Raw genomic sequence first — 7,401 nt, forward strand, 5'->3', positions numbered from 1 at the left:
GAAAAAGTGGAATCCTTAGCCCCAGTTTCTCCAAAAATATTCCAATCACTTTGCTATTTTGCTTCACTTACAAAATTTATTTAAATCTAAAAAAAAAATTATCTCCTTCACAAGTTCGAAAAGAACCCCAGTTCTTACCACTATTCACAACAACTTTTGAAAATACATCAACTGCTCATCGCATCCCATTCCATAAAACCATCCAAGATTCAGAAGGAGGTTCAAAAGATGTCGTTTGGAACAAAGTCCTTAAAGACCGGGGCACAACGTCCATCCGTCTACCTACCTAGCCGGCATGCCACAAATCTTCAAGAAGCGTGTAGTCTGCAAGGGGAATGTAAAACAAAAGAATGGGAGAGCTCATATTACAAAATCATGTACACAGGCTCTACTCTAACCTTACCTATGAGCGCTACGTCTAAAGTTTTGAGCATGAATGAGGGATTATTATTCGATCAAGCCCTGGCTCCAGCCACATGAAACAAAGACTACTAAACATCAAAGAAGTGTCATCAATGCCATGGCCAATGATACATTCACTAGAGTCCTCTCCGGAAGCCGTTTCAACATCCTCTTCAGCTGCTTCAACATCTTTTTCAAAAATTGCTTCAGCAGCCTTTTAAGGATATTCTTCATGATAGGGCTCGTCCACATCAGAGTCGAGGATTATGACGTCGTCATAAAAAGGGTATTCATGTTTATTCAGGAATTCATGTTATGATCCACCCTCCTTCACTTTATCCGGGCAACAAACCTTTCAGCCCTAGCACTTGTTAGCTGAGATGCTTCATCGCGCCTCCAATTTTCCTCCATGCTAACCGAAGCCAGGAAATCTTGGACACGCTCTCGAACGATACTCAGATGTACAAGGGACTTGGAATGCAGTTTGAGATCCCAATCAACAGTATGCCTAATCTACATGGGGCCAACCGACATCATGCTAGGGGAACGCTTACCTGGACACCTCTTGAATCTGACATGTTCCAAGGACATGCCGACCCATCTCTCCTGATAACATCTAACTTTGTCTCATAAGTTTTACCTTTATTTGTCACCATCTAGTGCTTACCCCGCAACAATGTCACTGTTACGTACTAAGCAGGGGACTTAATGTTGATGGTGATTTTTAGTTCAAGGGATAAAATCGTAAACCCTATATTTAATGCGTTGTCATCCTGCAAAGGAACAAAAGACATTTAAAAGCAATGACTGCTTAAGCCTCTTCGCTCACATATGTATTGATCAATTCAATATATCTGTATATATGAAATTTACTCAGAATGGTGCGTGCAACAACAATCCCAAAATATTCTTTGAATTTTATATTCCACCAGCATTATTCACTAATGCATGACTTGCCTAGTATTTTCCTACGCTATGTTCCCATCACTCTCAATATTGACATGGATTGACGATTAAATGTTACTCTCAGCAGAGTAGCATGAATCTCCCGAATTGTCAGTATTGAGATCTGCATGGAAGTACTCACACAGGCTGCATCACTCTCTGACAAAGACAATATACAACTGCCACAAATCACGACCACCCATCTTCGCCAGCCGAATCGAGTGGCTTAGATCTAATTTCAGATGGCCCAAGAGATGTCAGTGGTAGCTCAAGGAATGAGACCTAAAAACTACAACCTATGTTTTACCTACAAGTATACAGGGTCTTGATGAAGATAGAATGTAAATAGAGGTTTGTCCACAGGGACTTGGAGGATTTGCTAAAGCTTTCTAAATTTCTAAAGTTATCTGAATTCAAAAGAAGGTACTAAGGCTTTTGATTCCACTACTTGACCCTAGGCTAAGGAAATTATGATGCAATGTATGTCTTGTTCTTTCATGAAAGACTACAATGAGGATTCTACTAACTGTCCTAACCAAATTACCCCTAGCATCAGTTGTCTTTAATCAGCACAACTAATCACAGGCATTTAGCTCCTCTAGCTAGTTTAGCTTAAGGCAATCTCTCTAGTGGATTGAATTCTTGGCCAAAGACCTAGCTCCACTCCTAGTATCAGCTGTCTTCTAACAGCACAGGTGATCACAAGCAGGTAGCCCAAATGGCTAAGCATTCATCCTAAGGCAATTCAGCTCAATAAAAGAACATACAAATACATTAACATTCCTAGCATATGATCAAGAGATTCCTCTAAACCCTAGCAAGTGAATTAGAACATGGACATGCTTGTAATCATGATACTAACAGGTATCAACATGCTCCACATTACACAACATACAATTCACATTCAACCTTTATGCATAAGAGAGATTCAACATGGATGAATTGAAAATGAATTTTAAAATTAATATTGAACTGCAAATATTGCTCACTGGCTAGCCCAGAGATGCCGAATTTCACAACCCCTAACACCCTTTTATAGTTACAACAAAAAAAATTCCAAAATCCCCAAATCAGTGAAATTAGGGTCTGACAAAAAGTGAGATTAAATCACCTAATACATTGAAAACTACTCGAAAACTTTCACCCATGCCCCTAATTAGACGTACACTAACTTTCCCCCAAAAATCCCCAATTTATGAAATTAGGGTTTTACAAAAAATCCTTACCTAATCTATGAAAACGACTGATAGCTCTCACCCATGCTTCCTTCTCGTCTGCTGATGCTACCCATGCCTTCGATTTATCCTCTAACCTCACCTATTTCATCAACTCCTAACCTAGGGTTCCTGTGAGATGAAACGATTAGGAGGTGATGTAATAAGTGGATAGAAAAGTAGGTCTTGGTTGTTAGAAGTGATGATGGCTCGAGTGGTGGTGGTTGAGTGATTTGTGGGTTATGGTGGTGGTGATGGAGACAGCGTCGCTGTTGCAGAAGAGGGGAAGAAGGAGATGAACGAAGAGAGAAGGGGGTTGTTTGGTTTGGGTATAGATATTTAGTGCTCGGATGTTGGGCGGTTGTAGCAAATTGGATGAACATCGAGGATGAGCCGTGGGATGTGGAGATGGTGGATCGATCTAACAACGAGATGGAAGGAAGCGAGGAGCGACCGTTGGATGCGAAAATACAACGAAACTGACGGCTCAAGATGGAGTTAGGTGCTAAAGTGTTTTTCAGGAGCTTCAGATTTTGATGCACTATGATGAAGCGACCGTAGGATGCTGAGATGATCCAATCTGACGGTTGAAGATGAATGCGGGTATGGATATTGGAAATGGGTTTGGGTGAGGGTTTTGGGCCTTGGGTATGCCAAGCCCATATCTTCTTTAAGAACAATTCTTCCTCTTCAAGCCCACTTCTAGGTTTTTGGTCTTGTGCACAACATTCTTCGCGGCTTCCTTGTGTAATTCCTCCCGGCTTTTCACTACTTTTCTGCTCTTTTCGCTCCACTATTCATCCAAACTTTATTTATTACCTAAAAATGCAAAATTAATTAATAAAAATATTTATTCTTGAAAAAAATGAAAATACAGAATATGGGTTAAAATGGAGAATTAATGCACAAAAGATGAGTTAAATGCCAAGAAAAATATATAGAAATATGCACTTTTTAGCGCTCATCAAATACCCCCAAACCTGAATTTTACTTATCCTCAAGTAAAACAAAACTAAGGAAATCCTACCTATACCACCGTCGCTGGTCTCTCGAATGCATTTAGCGTATGCACTAAGCCTTTTAAACCACTAAGTGTCCCTAGTGAACGAGTGAAGTCTCGTGAAGGTTTGCTTAGAACGTACCTACAAAGTTCTAGGTCAAAATATAAGCTCAGATTCCATCAAATGTGACATGTGCAAGACAGTTTAAGCTCACAGCAAAATGGAGATGTCAATCTAGCTATCAAAGGCACAATCCTAGCACTGATAACAAATAAAGACATGTGATAAGAGTGTAAAGTGTATCTACACATGTGTAAAGAAAGATCGGATGTTATGACTACTAATCACCAAGAGATAGTTTCTCAGGCTAAGAACCGAGGTCGAAATCTAGCTAGCTGTCCGGACTTTACGAGAATTGTGAATGAGTTGGAGGTATTTCACAATTACTCGCGTTGTACATCAATGGCTTGCACCCTTCCTTGCTTATTACAATGAAACAACAAAATGACTCTTTACATGACTCTTATTTACATTGACTACTCTCTTTTGGAACAAGAGAGGATGGAATTGAAAAATACTTGATCTTTTTTTTTTTTTTTTTTTGAATAAGGAAACACTTTTGATACATAAGCAAAAAGAAACAAAAAATTACATGACATTTTGCAAGAGGTAGCCCTTTTTGATGCACCCAGTTAAATTCGATGGTTGTCTTTCTTAATGTAACCTCCACCTTCTATCCCAACCAACCAAAGAACAAGCTAGTCAAGTTTCGTTCAGTATTCTAAAGTGATTGGCAACTAAAACTTCCGATAGAACACCTCAAGGATGAGGCTATACATGTATTGGTAGATCGTGCGCGTGCAAGTTTCTTATCACTGTGTGAATTGTGCTAGAATCAGGGTGCCTAAATATCTAGACTAAGACTCCTAATAATTACATATTTGCACAAGAGTCAACATTTCAAGGTAAATGAGCTCCATTTTTATGTTTTTTTCAATTTTTAATTTTTTTTTTTCATTTTTTTCAAAAAGGAAGAGTTCAAAAAGAAGGAGTTCTTGTTTTCAATTATGGCATGTGATCGTGGTATCTACTCTATACCCCCAAACCTAAACTAAACATTGTCCTCAATGTTTCAAAAGATGTAAAGAATTATAATACAACATATGGAGAGGATTATGCTGAGTAGAGAAAAAGGAAAGAGAATACCCGATTTCGGCGAAAGCAAGATTAGAACTCCGTTATTCAAGGCAAAAATCCAACATTTTTTTTAGCCGAGATCATATTGGATTAGCACTATATATACAAAAGAAACAAAAGATTTAACTAAGAAACTATCTACTAGATTTTATACAAGAAAATTTGGTTTTTAATGGGATTGGACTTTTTGGGAAAAATTTGGTTTTGTCGGGAGACATTTGGTTTTGATGGGAAAAAGAAAAATTTTGGTTTTAAAATCGGGAGCAAGGCCTTTTGGTTTTAATGGGTTGCTGGAATAAAATTTGGTTTTTTAGGGAAAAAGAAAAATTTTGGTTTTTAATGGGATAAGGAGACCAAGCCCACTGTTGGGTTTTGCGAAGCCCAGCTACGTTTTTGAAAAAAAACAGGCCCACTGCTGGTGAGTAAAGCTCACTGTTGGTTTTTGGAATTTTGGCCCACTCGAAGTTTGGTTCAGGCCCACAGTTCAGAAACAAGCCCAGGTAACAATATGAAATTTGGGCTCTTAAATAGCCAAAGGTCGAGGCCCAACTGGGCTTTGAAAACGTTTTCTGTTTTTGGGTCAAGCCCACAGTGTAAATGTTTAGTTTTCAAATGGATGTTAAGCCCACAGTCCCAGAAATTTAGTTGGGCTTTGGCTAGCTACTAACTAAAATATGAGGCCCAACTGGGCTTTCAAAAGTTCAGTTTTCTTTAATTTAAACAACAGGCCCAAATTAATCTAAAACCATGCCCACAAGAAATTAAACAAACAAGCCCACAAGAAATTAATTACAAACCCAACAGAAAGATGGAAAAAATTATTACAAGCCCACAAATTAAAAATGGAAGCCCACAGGTTGGGTTCTCTTAATGGGTTTAGGCTTACTTGCTTAAGCACAGCCCAGCTGCTCAGTTTGGTTGCAAAAGCCCAGTTGGGCTTTGGATCATCCTAAGCTTTGGATTTTCTGAGGCCCAGTTGGGCTTTGGTTCAACTTCTTCACCTTCTGCAGCTTACAGCCCAGTTGGGCTTTATCTTACACCAGCTGCAGCAGCTTCAGTGGCAGCAGCTTCACCAGTTCAGGGCTTTGCACCAACAACAGGGGCTTAGCAGCAGCAGCAGTATAGTTCAACAACAGCAACAGGCAGCAACAGGGGTAGTTCAGCAGCAACAGGCTGCAACAGCAGCCACAGAAGCTCAGCAGCAGTAGTAGGGGACCAGCAACACAGGCTCAGCTCAACAACAACAGCTGTAGCAGCTCAAGGCAAGCAGCACATCACAACATCCTTTGAACATCAGCACATCAAGGTACCTGGACAACTCAAGGAGAAGATTAGTTTCTTGCTAGAAGCTAAGAAGTTCAGCTGCACTACACAGCAGCTACTAAAACAGCAAGTTACACTAAAATGCAAGAATGCAATGCATGATGAGTATGCTAGAATGAAACAATATGCAAAAGAGTATGCAATGATGCAAATGAACTAACATGCAAAAACAGCCAAGAAAAATTCAACACAACACAACCAAGTCCCCGGCAGCGGCGCCAAAAACTTGGTAGGCATTTAACGATGTGAAAATAAGACAATAGATGGATGCCTACAGTGATACCTGCAAGTGCACAGGGTCAGTTGTAGCTTGTGTGCAAGAACAGGGTCATTCCACAGGGACTTGGGGTGTATTGAAGCATTCCTAAGCTATCAATGGGTGCAAAGCACTATGGCAGTGAGCAAGGCAAAGATGGGAAAACAGTTAACAAAGCAAAGCAAATGACATGAAATTTAAGAACCAAAACAGCAAAGCAATATGGCAAAACAGTTAAGAACCAAGGATGTAAGCCAAGGGCAGGGAGGAGTTTGAGCACTGATTTCCACCTTGTGTCCTAATCAAGCAATGCAATTCTAGGTTGAGTTGAAGACCTTGAGCATAAATTAGAATGGGAGGAAAATCAGCTTGCTCACTGATATGCCCCTAGTATTGACTGTCTTTTGACAGCACAGTCAATCACAGGCATACCAGAGCACTGATTACTTCCCATTGCTCAAGCAAAACAGGCATCAAGATAACTATCCTAGCAATACATCATTCAACAGTGCACTAGGCTTCATCTGAGCCCTAACTGAAGAACTAGAACATGTTTAACACATTAAATAACTGGAATTGAAACATTGAACATAAACAGAGCATTGAACTGAACATAAACAAACACAGAAGACATAAAACAAAAAACATGAACTGAATTGAAACTAAATAAGAGCAACTGAACTGAAACTAAATAGAATTGAAACATGGAATAAAAACAAAGACAGTTGAAAATTAAACACTAACCCTTGAGACACTGGCTATTCCAGTGCTCTTGGGTGACACACTGGCTAATCCAGGCATACCCCCTTTCACACACATCACAACTCTATTTATACTTACACCCAATTCTCAAAAATACCTAATTTACAAAATTAGGGTTTATCCAAAAAAAAATCCCAAAACAGTGAATTTAGGGTTTCGATTTCACCTAATTTGATGGGTCAAATCTTACCCACAACGTCGACCCAATCTTCCTCTGACTTCACTGCTTCATTCCCATGTGTCAATTGCTACTCTAGACTCGCCTAATCGATTGATTTTTCTTCTAGGGTTTCAGAGAAAG

This window comes from Papaver somniferum, chromosome 3, assembly GCF_003573695.1.
Source record: "Papaver somniferum cultivar HN1 chromosome 3, ASM357369v1, whole genome shotgun sequence".
In the NCBI taxonomy this organism is placed as follows: Eukaryota; Viridiplantae; Streptophyta; class Magnoliopsida; order Ranunculales; family Papaveraceae; genus Papaver; species Papaver somniferum.